Source organism: Empidonax traillii, unplaced genomic scaffold, assembly GCF_003031625.1.
Source record: "Empidonax traillii isolate 1590-97213 ecotype Southwest subspecies unplaced genomic scaffold, ASM303162v1 scaffold90:size2128546, whole genome shotgun sequence".
NCBI lineage: Eukaryota > Metazoa > Chordata > Aves > Passeriformes > Tyrannidae > Empidonax > Empidonax traillii.
This window is the reverse complement of record NW_020955283.1, coordinates 369607-383297: the sequence shown is the minus strand read 5'-3', so window position 1 is coordinate 383297 and position 13691 is coordinate 369607. Positions and strand designations below refer to the sequence as shown.

Below are 13691 nucleotides of genomic sequence, written 5' to 3'. Positions count from 1 at the left end.
AGACTTGGGCGTTTCATTAGCAGCCTTATCTTCCTTCTTTGTTCAGCTGTTTGTATAGTTGGCATTATTTATACTCATAAAATGATCATAGTGTCACAAATGGTGAAGGGATTAAATTTTTATCCTATATGAAATATTTTAATTGCATTTATTTCAGTAACAAGTGTTGAAGCCATGTGTTTGAAGCATTTTAACCTGCATTAACTTCAAGGCAGGCTGAAGCACTGTGTTTCTCAGCACTGTGATGCAGCATTGTTGCTCCTTATGTCTGATGGAAAACCGGTCTGGCTTATTCTCCCTGGCGAGTGGAAGGGGGTGGATTAGGTTACAGGGAGGATGAATCGTTGCAGCTCGCCCTGCCTTGTTTCACCATTTTATCAGTTTGCTGTGCTTGTTCCTTCCTGATTTCCCTGAGAAGGGTGGTTTGGCTGGGATTGAGGAGAAATCTGCCTTTGAGCTGAAGAGCCAATATTTCCCAGTTGGTGAATACTTGCTTTGTTTACTTTTCGAGGCCTGAGACTTGGACACTTTTCTAGTGGACACAACTCTGGCTATTTTTATCCTTTAAGAAAATAATAATACTTCTTTTGCTTCCAGGATGCAATTATGGTCCCTGTAGATTTTTTTTCTGGATTAAGAATATATCTGCATTTGAATCCTGAAAGACCTAATCCGTCTTGTATTAAATGTTTTGCCTCTGTTTGCCTGTGTTTGTGCTGAGCTCAAGTGCCTGGTGTCTGGGGCATGACATTGGATTCTCCCCGGGGAGGGAGCAGTGCAGGCAGGGACAGAGCCCCTAGGTGGCATCAGAAGCCACCTGATTTTTGGCTGCCGCACGCCCGAGGGTGAGAGGTGTGATGGGAGGGGAGGTCTGCCCGGCCTTGGTGTGCTTTCCTCTGTCGGCACCCTGTGCTAAAGCTCTTACCCCGTTAGCTGAGCCGTACAGAGAGTCGTCATTTTGCTAATTCAAACATGTTCCAACCTTGTGCAGCTCTGCTTTCTAAATATTTAATTGAAATGCTTTTACAGCCATTTTACTTCTTTATCACCGTGAGCCAAGCCAGACAATGTAACATGGCATATGTTAAGATGTTAATTGAGTAGCAGCACACATAGGCAGGCGGCTGTTTCATAATTTTCTCCTTAGATGATCCTTGGCTCCAGTTTAACATTTCTTTGTGCTTCTGAGTGGAAGGTTATATAAAGATATATTTAGAGCTGTTAGTCTAAGAAAGAGAAACATTAATTCAGTAAGATTAAGAATTAAGGGCTGAATCCTGCAGGCACTGCTGGGACACAGTGCCTGTCGTGGCAAGGATGTGATAATAGTACCTTTCTGATAGTACCACTTACTGTAATGGAGTTGGTAATCCTTTTATTGAGTGGTTTCTCACAGCTTGCAGAGTAAATAGAATTTTTTTTTTTTAATATCACCTGATGTCATCTGAGTTGTGGAACTGAGATTGAATCTTTCCAAAAAGATATGTGGTCAGTTTAATAATGACCCTCTCTATTTTAACATGGCTTTCAGAAAGATGACTTTGCCAAAACTGTCACTTGGTATTTTGTAACGGGGTCTGACTTGCTTTCCTTGGGAGCCAAGAGGGTTTTTGCAAGAGGCAAAGAGGCAGCAGGACACTGCACAGGAGAAAGAGTTGCTGGGTGCTGTCAACACCCAAAGGCCTCCTGTCCCAGGGAAACACGTGCCTGGCAGTGATGCTCATGTGGTACTGCTCCCACCAGGAGCATCCATTCCAGACTGCCCTTCGACCTTGTTGTTAAACAGTTGGACAAAGACCCTTCAGAGATGCTGTGGGAGAACCACTGATGCAATGGGAAATGGAGACTTTTCAGATCGCAGGACTTTTTTAAAGGCCATGTGGCCAAAATAATCCTTCCTTGGCAGACAGTTCTAACTGCTGTCTTGGGTACCCTTCTCTTTTGGAAGGCTTGTTTTCAGGTCTCTGGGTACAATACCGTGGCAGCACTGTGTTGCCATGTCATATCGGGGTTGCAGGTGCTGCACGTGAGCCACTGGAGGTTCCCTGTGGCCCTGAACAGCCCCTGCTGGGCTTCTTTTGGCTTCAGGTTGGTTTTTTTGTTTCTCCTTTTCCAAAGCTTATTTTAGAACTTTATAAACCATCTTTCTCTCTCTTTGTTAGTTGTCTGAGAGGGTAAGTGGTTTGCCATCTGAGGTGATAACTAGGTAATGGTGCTGATGGTAAGTAACTGTACGCTGGAGTTTTTTACTCTATTTGCTACTTTTCCTACCGAGTCCTGCATCTTGGGTAATAACGTAACATAACACCCCCGTACTGGAAACTGGGAGCCCAGCAGTGGGGAACCCTTGCTGTCCAGTCAGGAGCTATGCCCTGCCTTCGTGATGTATGGCACAGCTACTGGCAGTGATGGAAAGTGGTTCCTCTTCACCAACTGCATTATGGCTTGGCAGAAATAATGTTTTCTCTAGGCTGCCCAAAATGGTCCAAGCACATGAAACACAGCTACAGAGGCTAGTTTTGGGAGGGTGTTCCATGTCAGGCAAATAACTTGCAGTATTGGGATGAAAGGGATACAGAGTATCTGGGGCAATTTCCTTGAAGGCACCAAACTTTAAATGAAAAAAAATCACTTTGGGCTTCCCACGTTTGACCACTGACTGAGTCAAGCCATTGCTGTATTTGGCACAATAAATTGTGACTCCACTTGTCCACTGAGTTTGGCTGAACTGGATCTGTTGCTGTTGTTGACATCTTCCTCCTTTGGAGCAGAGTCCACTGCTCGTGCCTGAACGATGAGAGCCGTGTCCCGTGTAACTTCTGCGGCTGGGACATCTCCCCTGCAGAGCCACAGTGTCCTGGAAGTGCTACTGTCCCGCTCCTGCCAGGGACTCAACCCGGGAGCCCCTTTTCCAGCATCCTCTGCTTCACAGTGTCTCCCAGACAGGAGCTGTGTCTGCAGGGCTGGGTGTTCATGTGTGATGACTGTGCACTTGTGCGTGCTCCCACGGTGTTTGTGATGCTGCTGCCTTTCACAGGGACTGAATGCTCTCAGCTGGAAAGCCTGGGGTTTAGTTTCAGGCTTTGAGAAGGCTCAGAGTTAACTAGGCAGTAGCTAATAAATTTAAAGGGCTTTCTTTTACTCCTCCCAAAACCTTCCCTCTTTCTGGTCTCACAGACGTGAGGCTTCTCTTATCCCTTGTGGTTATATGGCTTCTGCTATTTGCAGCATTAAAGGAAGTGCTTGGTGTGCTCGGAGCAACTGAATTCTGCCACCTCTTGTAATACGATATTCCCGTATTGCTCGGTGCAGTTCAGCTCCTATTTCTGAAAGCAGAGGATTGCTTAATTAGAGGAAAGTTGGCAGTTTTTATGCCACTTGGAAAAAAAGTTGCATCTTTTTGCCTCTTCCTCCTGCTTTTTTCCCCTTCTGCCTCTCCCTCAGTGCAGAGTAAACCCAGCTGCTCACCTGGGGAGAGAACACGCTCCTCATTCTGCCCATGCCAAGTTGGGGCTGTTAAAATTAGGTTTTTCTGAGCAGAAATACATAAATAGGTCAGTGAAAACAGAAATGCATGCTTTGGCATAAGATAGAAGGGCAGTTTGAGGAAATACTTCAGTCTGATTTCTCCCCTTTGCATTCTCTTGAAGATAATTTCAGGAGTTTGTCAGTGTGGCTTCAGCATTTCAGAGCTTCAGTTGCTGAAGTTACCTTGAGGCTTCAAAAGTTACCTTCAAAAATCTTTTAAATATCTTGCCCCTAAAGGTTAAGTCAAAAGCTGAGGCTGTTAAGATGGGGCTCTCCCATAAGGCTTTTTGCTGCAGACCCAAACCAGCCAACAGATTTCCTGGGCAGTTGTAGGACGAGGGTCTCCAAACACAGCAGCTTCTGCAGCGAGCAGCCCTGTGCTACTTCTCCAAACACAGGCTGAGAAACCTTCTTTTCTCTGCTGTTTTACTCATTAGTAGAAGCTGGGCTCATGTTTTTGAGTGGCTGATGGTAGGTGACCAGATTGATCCGGACTGGTGGTGTTTGGAGCAGTGCTGGCATTTTGAGGAGCATCGCTGTAGGCAGTGCAGCACGATTATGTCCCTCTTGAGTTACTGTTGACTGAGAGACTTAACTTCGAAACCCTCAGTTTGATGGTACCCACTGAGCAAACGTCTCGTTGGTTGTGATAGTGTCATTAATTTTGGGGAGGGGTTTTTTGGTGGGGACAAAGTTTTGATAAAAGTTTTATGCTCTAAGGTTCTTTTGTTGGGTCATTGGACTCAAGCTGGTAAATCCAAGGCAGCTGTAAAAGCAGCCACCTTTGTTATTGCTCATAAGAGACAGCTACTCCCAGAATTAGAAGTCTTGTCTTGGATGAAACTACTTGGAGAAACCTAAATTAAGTTTTGGATCAAGTAAATGAACTAGTTTCACTTCAGGGAGGCTGTCAGCATGAAAGCTGTGAAAGAGAGAGTAACATCAGCTGTGATTCTGGGTGGGGGTGAGTCACAGTGAGCTCCCAGGAGCAGCTCTCCAGGAGAAGCAGTTCTGGCTGTGGGCTTAAGGTACAGTTTCTGAGTTTAGTTTCCAGTGGGCTCAGGTCTGTAATGGATTCAAATGGTTATTTTCATCAGCAAGAACACACATCATTCCTACTGCTCTCCTGCAGCTATGCCTGGACTTGTAGCAAAGTGTGTGGGTAGTGGCCTCCAGATGTTAGAAGTGGCTCTGTTTAGGACCCGATTCTGCCTTGTTGTTGGGATTGCTGGTTGCAGGGACTGTAACTGCAGTAGTAATTAGGTAAGGGATGAATTTGACAGAAGCAGACTTAATTTTTGGTAAATGAAACTTCAGCTTTCAAAGCATATCTGTCCTGTTAGTGAAGGAGGAAGTGGGGATGAAATAAACACCAGTGGTTGGTGTAACTGGGATGGCTGTCCCTTTGCCACCTGTCCTTTTACCTCCTGATACGATGGAGATGTGTCACCAGATGGAGCATTTCTGTGCAGTGCTCAGGACCACGAGAAGGTCGCTGTCCCAGTACCTTCCTGGCCAAAGGGCTCCTTCTTCAGGGTTGTCATTGCTTGACTTTGACATGCATCATCTTCACTGGAAAGGAAATAAGAAACATTTCTATCATGAGGCACAGGCTTTCTAGAATGAGAGCACATTAACCTGTGCTCTGGTTAGGAAGAAAGAAGCCTCAGTTGACCACTAACAAATTTTGATGGTGTCCTCCTGGTGTACTTGGAGTGTGGGGTGGGAGATGAAAAACAATTGCTATTTAAACAGAGATCACGCTTATCCCTGCTGAAGCCGTGGGACCTTTGCCTTTTAAAATGTCACAACATCTGCTTGCAGATTGGAGGACGTGAACTTGACTGTCCTTTTTGTGCCACCAGTTGGCAAAAAGGAAACACAGCAAAGCTGCATTTACTGGCCTTGTTCTTGCTCCTCTGCTGCAGCTCCTTGGTGAGCGGTGCTGTAGGAGCAGAGGTCACAGCAGGAAGAGCCTGAACTATATTTGAGAGTTTACATTTCCTGACTCAGACTGATATTTGGAGATAAAAGGACAGCTCTAGGGATCTCCTGCCCAGCTGCCTCCTGGCAACTTGCCTCTTTCTCTTTGCAAGAAGAAAATGTTAATGCAGTTGGGCGTGTTGATGCTCCGTTTGGCAGAACCTGTAACAGGATGGAAGCCGAGCTGGCTGGAATGTGCTCTCCTGAAAAACCCAGCACATGATGTTGTTCTGCAAGTCTGTAGAGCAGAGGCTGTATTTGGGCTAAGTTTGTTATGTCTCTACCCTGCTATTCCCTTACTCTCCATGCTCCTTTTCTGCATACGCTGTCATGTGAAGCCATAGAAAAGGTTTAGGTACAAAAAATAGCTTATTTGCCTGATTCCTTTTGCCAGATGCTTTGTAGGAGAGGCTGTGGATCTGTAGCAGCACAGGGATTGTGAGACCTTGCAGGGGTCAGAGACAGTGGGTGAGGTGGAGTCCAGGGTAGAGAAGTGCTGCTGGAGCAGCTGTGTCAGCAGACTGGGCTCAGCTTTGGGTCAGTGACAGTGCTCAGCAGCAACAGGAGGTTTCTGTGCTTGGTGTCCTTTGACTTTTCCGGTGAGATGGTGGTTTGTGATGGGTGAGATGACATTTAGGTTCCCTTTTCAGATGCTACAGTATATGTGAGCATCTTTCCCAAGGCAAGGCAAGATCCCATTTTACCATCCCTAGCATTCCCTGTCTTACAGATCCCCAGTAGTCCTGCTTTACTGTCTCCTTGATGTTCCTGGGTGTCTACCCATCTGTTGGCTTCCCTTACACAAAGTCAACTGAAGCAGATTTCTGCTTATGTGTCTACTCAGTGGACTTGTCAAATATTCTGACCTGTTGAAACATTTTATTGTATTCTGTCACTATAGCATGAGCAGTTCTTGTGTGGGAAGGGGCATCAGTATTAGCAGTCTTTACAAAACAGATTTTTAGACTGTCTAGTTTCAAAATGAAGTGGTGTAACGAGCAGGACAACCAAACTGCTGCCTCTTTGAGCATGTGATGCAGCAGTAGGTGCTGGTTCCTGTCAGCACCAGACATTAGAGCTGTTTGTTTTGTTTGTTTCTTAAAGTTTTAGTGCAGCCATCAGATGCCTGACTTGGTCTAGCTTTGTTTCTGGCGGCACCTGTACAAAAGTAAAATAACTGCCAGTGAGATATTTTGTTGTGTTAATAGGAGAGTGAATTATGTTTCATTCTGTGAGAAAAAGAATTGCTCTCTGAACTCGAAACAGCGGTTTTGTGGTGGTTGTTCAGTAGGTGTCCTTCAGTAACAATTGGGGCTTTCTGTGTGTGAAAGCTTCTGCTCCTCTTCAGAGCAGAGATAAAGTGCCTTCAACTCATGCAGTCAAACCTGGTGTGTGAAGTACAGCACCCTTAAGAAACACGAAAGCTGCTTATGAGTGTGTTTATATGAAGTCTAATAAATTCCATATGGTTTGCCAGCCTCGGCGCATACACTGGGGTCATTTCTGACATACTTCAATTCAGTCCCCACCCAGTGTCATCTCAGTAAACCAACTGGGAGGTAGAGAGACTAACTTGGAAAACTCCAAAGTTGCCAGTGGAATAACAGTTCTCTGCTTTGTAGCAGCTCTTTGGAAAGCGAGAAATAAATGCCTTGAAATGGTGGGATTTACTAAAGTGTGGGTAGAGGGGGATGTTAATTGTGTTTACAGGTAAACAAGTCAAATGCATCTGAATTTTGAAGAGCTTACATAAAAGTAGTGACATCCATCCCGGCTGCATTACAGCTTGGGTAATAGCTCCCAGTTGCAATGGTGTTTCTTTAAAAAAACCAGTTCTTACAGAAAAGAACAGAACAGCAAGAATTTTAACAAGCAGTTAAGTTTGGGTGACTTTCAACATAAAAATAGCTGGATGAGTATTATTCCATAAACTAGAAGGGTATTTCACTGTAAGAGATAAAGCCTGTAGTGTAGTGATAGAGATTCTAATATGTAATGGCTTTGTCATTGCTGTTTAGATTAATTCAATATTTCTTTTCTCTCTCTTCCCTCCCGTCTAGCAAAACTGTACAATCTAAAGTGGACTGCATTTTGGTAAGTACAACTCCAGAATGGTTTTCAATATTTAATAAACTGCAAGACCAAAATAGATGGCTCTGGAGACTAGCAGCTATTATGAAGCCTTTCCTTAGCACTGCTTGAAGGTACTGCCACTAAATGTGATCACAGTTAGCTGCCATTGCAAAAAAAATACATGATGTGGGTTTGATGTTTGTTTTCCATGGAATATTGACCTCCTGTTTCCAGCAGCAAGTGGCTGTGATTGCCCTTTGTAGAACTGTCAGCATGGGTGGTACGGCACAGAAGGGTGACTGAGTGTTTTTGTAAGCATGGTTTTATTAAATGTAAGGTTATGAGTATGCAAGAAGCTTATTGTGCCTTCAAGTTCCACTGCTCTTTAGGCCTTTAATGCTTTTATTGTTGTTTCCTGGGAACAGCTAATTCGTGGTCGGCATTGGTTTTAAGGAAGGAACTAAACTGAAGTGCTTATTTGCACAAAACCTGGCAGAGAAACGCCACGTTTTTTTCCTGGTCTGTGAAAATCTTGCCGGTCATAATCATCGGATTTTTGATCGGTTTGGTTTTGGTTTTCTTTTAAGTCTTGCTATCCTCAAAAGTTGTGTACCATCTTGGGTACCTTCACAGAAATGTGTACCACTACAGGTCCTGTTAGCTCTGCTGTACTGCTCAGGACAGAGAGATCATTTCTTGAAGAGGGAAAAGCCTTTGAAATGCAAAAACATTGTCTTCCTTTGAGCATTAAAATAACAAGATCTAGGCAGTGATAGGAGATTATTTCTGGGGAGCACTAACTCAGAAAGAGGTTTTGTTTGTTTTTAATAGTGAGCAGGTTGGGAGTTTCTTTAAATCAGAGTCTTGAGTTCATAAATCTTAAAACTGGAAGGGAGTGCTTATCTTGACTTTCTACCTTCAGCATTTCATCCAGAAGTACCAGTGATAAAAAGATGACATAGACAACCATCTGGACACTATCAAATAGAATCTGTTCAGCTGTATGGCTGAGCTGACTTAGAGTACTCCTTAAAGTCACATTATCAAAGGCTAATTAAAATGGCACTGGATTCTCTTGCCTTAAGACGTGTTTCATTTATTGTTGTATGAGGCTTAAAGCTGTGTTGTATTGCAAAAAAACTCGGGACCTCGTTTTACTTCTTTTAAAAAGAAGTTCTTGGATGCACCCAACTGAAATAGCAATGCAAAATGACATTTTTATCCGCTTGATTCCTCACTGATGTTTGTGGATACAAAGCAAGTGTGTTAAGGTCTTCAGTGTTTTGTATGTGAGTCTGCAGTGGAAAAAGGGCCAATTGCAAAATTGCACTTGTGAAAATCTTAACACCAGATATTTCTGTGGCGAAAAAACGGGAGTTGGGGTAGGTGTTTCTGAGTAGCATTGGAGAAGGGAGTAAATAAGTAGGAGGTTAACCAGTCATCTGCTTTTGGAAATCCATTTTAAGAAAATTGAATTAAACTAGTGCTATTTTTGCATAAATTATGCAGATTGGTGGACTTTGTGTACTGAGCTAGGCATTATCAGTTTGTTTGAGGGTTAGGTCTCACCCACTGGATTGACAAAGAAGTCTGGATGTAAAGCAGTCTCCGTGGCTTGACTTGGAACAGGCAGCAGTGTCCTGATAGTCTTAATTTTTTTATTCCAGATGCCTCCTGCTACTGAGTTCACAGGAGTCATGTCAACGGTGGAAAACCCAGTCTAGGTTAGCAAAGGTGGATTTAAAGCTGTTCAGGTAGTTTAAAAAAGAAAAATCCAAGATCAAAATAGTTTGAGGGAAATAAAATCAAGCTGAATTGTGGCAAAAGGGGTTCTGTGCTTTTATGTGCTGTTGGAAAGCTGCGAGCTGCAAGGCAGAATCTGATAGCACATTAAAGTAAAAGGCCATGGCTTTATAGCTGTGAATGACTCTGTTGGTATCACCAGTCTCAGCCACAGTGTGTGCAGAGCCACACACCAATGTTTGGGGCTGCCTAGTTCAACACAGTTCAGTGAGAAAGAGAAATAGGAAGGAGAAGCAGAGGTGATGGCAGTAGTCTGTTGTGGAGGTCTCCAGTAGCAGAAGGCTGTGCAAAGCAGCCACTGTGAGAGCACTGGGACTGCAATTGGTCATGCAAGAGTCCAGAGTTATCTGCCTCTTCCTTGTGATACTGCACCACTTACATTCTGACACACTGTCAGTTTCTGGAAGATCATAAGAAAATCGTTGTATACTGTGCAATCCAAAAAAAGATAATTAGCAAGAATTGTGGTGTAAACAGTCATTAAAAATTCATTATAACATCTTTTTAACTGTAGTAAACATGTCTAGCAGTAGATTCTCTTATGACTTTGCTTGTTATATTTGTAGCCACATACTAAATGAACTTTTGAACCTGATTTTTAAAATGGTATCCTCTATATAATCACGCAGCAAGAAGGTCAAGGTTTCTTTCCTTAATCCTCTGAGAAGAGGTCAGTGCTGGTGAGAATGATGGATCAATGGCCATGAAAACCATAGCTGCTGATGTTTGGAGCAGCAGCAGTGTGTGAGATGTGAGAGTGTGTCAGTCCTGCTGCAGAGGAGGTGCCACTTGTCTGTTGGGCCCTACAGGAGACAGGCAGCAGCTCTGGGAAGCTTTGGCAGCTGTGCTTGGGCACTGTCACAGCAGAGCTGCCATGTGCTTTTAGGGCTTGTTTGGATTGTTTAGCACCTGAAATATACTCTTGCTTCTGTTCAGATAAAGCACATCAGATATATTTATTAGCTCCTTTCTAGAATAATAGGTTCTGTTTCCAGTATTACTGTATTACTATATATCTGTCTCGATGATATTTCCAACAAACCATCTGACCTTGAGCAACTCACTTAAGCTTTGCTTCTTGTTTCGCTGTTCATAAAGTGGAGAGATGATTGCCTGACTGCTTTGCTATTTTTAGTTCTGGTTGTTAAATAATAAATGTTTGCTCTGCTGAAGTATGACAGGTTTTAGGACCATTCTGCCAGCAGGTACAGGTTACATTGCCATTGGCACAGCCTCTTTTACTTTGATTAGAGTATAGATATCTATAAATACTCAAAATATGGAAAGAAATATTAAGAACAGTCCATGCTCTCTAAAATAGTAGTCCTGCACAAAGCTTTTGCAGAGTGCCCTTGGCCTTCAGCCCCCCTTCATCAGAACTTGAGGACAGAAATAACCTGTAATTCTGCTTTCATTGTGGAAATTGGAAATACTTCAAATTTGAATGACATTTGCACTGTATACATTACAGAAGTTGCAGCTCTTCTAATTGTTCATTAGTATATTCTTCCTCTATGTTATTTAAAGTTTGGCCTGACTGGGTCTCTTCTTCTATAAACAATCCCGAAAAAGCACATGCCCTGGAGTATTCCTGTGGCAGTCCCTTTTGACAACTTTAGAATGAAACTTGACTGTCGTTTGTGACCTGACAGGAGATCAGCAGAGAGAACCAATCCACCAAGGTCAGGAAACCTGAAAGATATTCTGTCATTCTGAGGACTCGTGTTCAAATCTGTAGGTCCTCTGGTTCAAGCAGAAACATGAATAAACTCATGTTTCCTGTAACACAGATTAAGTCCTTGGCCACGTTCTGTGTTGAACAGATCTTTGTGCTGCAAAAATTTGCAGTGTTTAGTCGGTGTCTCCCAGAAGGGAACCAGATATCAAAACCTGCTATTTTCATTTAAAAAGTACCCCAACCCCACAACATTTTGGCCATCTTAGTTTATATCACAGCTGTTTATTTGGCAATCAAAATGCCTGAAAGAGAAAGTTGCATCTGTTTCTATGAGAATCTTGTTCTGTGTCTGTCTTAGGCAGCAGAAGGACAGATCCATTTGGAGCAGATCTCTCTGGCCGCTGATCTCTGGTTTAATTGTTTGCTGCTTATTTTGTGCATTTCTGTAGTAAACGGTGTATTTGGTAACTGTCAAAACAGAAATATCAGAGATTTCTGCTCCCTTATATGTTACTGAAAGTCTTTGTATGACTGTGACTTGAGGTTTCTAATTCTTTGTCCTTAGTTTTTCTGTCTCACAATATAAGATCAGTCAGATATTTTGAGTACTTGATAGATTTTTGGCTAAATTGAAGCCAAGTGGTGAAAATAAGTATGAACACTGCTTGCTCCCCATCTTCATTGCATCTTCCTTTGTTTTATATGGTTCTGGTTACAGAATATAAAGGCAATGGGTGAAGAGCAAAAGTACCAGAGGCAACGCTTCGTGCTGGCTTTCCACCTCAGTCCTGCAAGCGGTTTACATGCTTATGCATGTCTCTAATTCAGCTTCAAGAAATATGATTTATAAATAGCCTTTGGAGAATTAGACAGTCTTCATCTGATTGGATAGAACCAGTCAATCAAGGTCAAGAAACTTCAAGCAGGATTTTTACTTAGATCCTTTTTAAGTAGCAGGAAAGGATTCCCCAGACGTTGTGCACGCTGTATGGTTTTTAGAACAGCAGTGGCACAAGCTTTAACAGGCTGCACAAAGGGGAATTTGTCCAAGATGATGCCAGCATCACATTCTTCCTTTTGATGCTGTGACTCTCTTCCGCTCTAATGACCTATTTTTTCCACACTATTGACCCATTTGGGGGGTGGGAATTTATAGTATATTTTGTGTTCCTGTTTCTTTTTATTTCTTTCCATATGTATCCAAGTTAGCACAAAGAAAAACTGAGAATGAATGAATCTTTTTCTTCTTGGTCAGTAGTTACTAGGCCAGCTGAAATATTCCTCTACTTTCCCAAATTCTGTGATGCTCATTGCATTAAAAAATTTGAACGTTTTGATGCTTTGAACAATCGCAGTAACAGTAATTGCAGTTATTACTGAATTCAGCAAACCTTTAGCACTGAGAACTAGTGGATGTCAGCTGAGATTGAAGAGGAAAGAGACCGTACTTACCGAGACTGTAAACCAGGTTTTGAGGGTTTTAGAAATGTTTAGAGAAGACAGACTAAACAAAACAATGTTTAACGAACCTTTAAACAAAATGCAATCTTTCCTGAATCTACTTGCACTGACTGTCACACTCCATCTCCTTGCTGCCACTTCTTCAGATTTAAGATGATTTTCTCTAAATAGATTCAGTCTCATCTAATAAGCTTAGGTTTATCTAATTACCACCCAGGTAGGATTTACCTCTGTGAACTGCCTGTGACTCCTGTTAACTCTCCTGCTCGGAGGAGGTCCTGCCTTCCCACGGCTTCCCTGCAGCCCTTGCTGGAAGCTGGAGGAGCTGTGCCTAGGAAAGTGCATGGATGGGAGTGAGTCTGGGTGAAAACAGTGAGATAACATCCCTGTGAGATAACAGGCTGTGCTGAGGATGTGAGGAAGCTCTGATCCTCAGCTGCCTCAGCTGCAGGGATGCATTTTGCCACTGAGAGTCCCTGGCTCACTCGCATCCTTTGGGAAAGGTTCTAACATAATCCCAGTCAGATTTTTTTCTTTACCCATGTTGTTGGGTGTTTTGTTGTTTTGTTTTTCTTGAATTTGGGGGGTTGACAAGCAGGGCCTGTGTAGCAGAGTGGCTCAGACAGGGCCCTTCCACACAGCCCCTTTGTCCTGCTGTGTCGTAGAAGTTACTTCAACTGCAGTGGGCACTGAGTGTATTTTGATGAAAGGTTTAATATCTCTTTTAAAACTTCACGGTTTATGTTGCACGTGGGCACATTAGATTTGGAAGTGAGAACTTGTCTTCCACTTTGGTGTCAGAGTCATCAGGGTTTTTTTTGTTTTGCATGTGATGTTTTGTCTCATGGATTAGCATTTACTGTGCAAGGTAATCCCACCCTAACGGGGTCCTCTGGTGTGCTGATTGGGCTTTTGCCATTTCAAACAAAAAGAGCTAAGTTACATGAACAAGGGGATGTCCAATAAAGAAGTACAGATTTTATTGTAGTTGTTAAATTTCTGTCTCCTCAAAAATGGTTAATTTGCTGTAAATTCTTTGAAGAACATTGGTATTATCAATAATGGGTTTGCTAAAGGAAAACCCACCAATTCAAATGTCATGATTCATGCAGGAAAGGAAGAACAGAGAATTTGACAAAATGCACCCATTATTAAGAAATACCTC

The 13691-nt window shown here is 42.9% G+C and overlaps 1 protein-coding gene across 2 annotated transcripts in view; it reads left to right on the top strand.

The window, feature by feature from the left end:
- The window catches only part of RFX7 (regulatory factor X7), a 50468-nt gene that overhangs the window by 14651 nt on the left and 22126 nt on the right, over positions 1-13691 (top strand). Inside the window, exon 2 of one of the 2 annotated variants that reach the window (XM_027881490.1) lies at positions 7572-7605. The gene's annotated coding sequence lies outside the window, so the exon portion shown is untranslated. Of the gene's footprint in view, positions 1-7571; positions 7606-9299; positions 9319-13691 lie in introns of those variants that run through there. The other variant, XM_027881491.1, reaches the window with a different exon arrangement.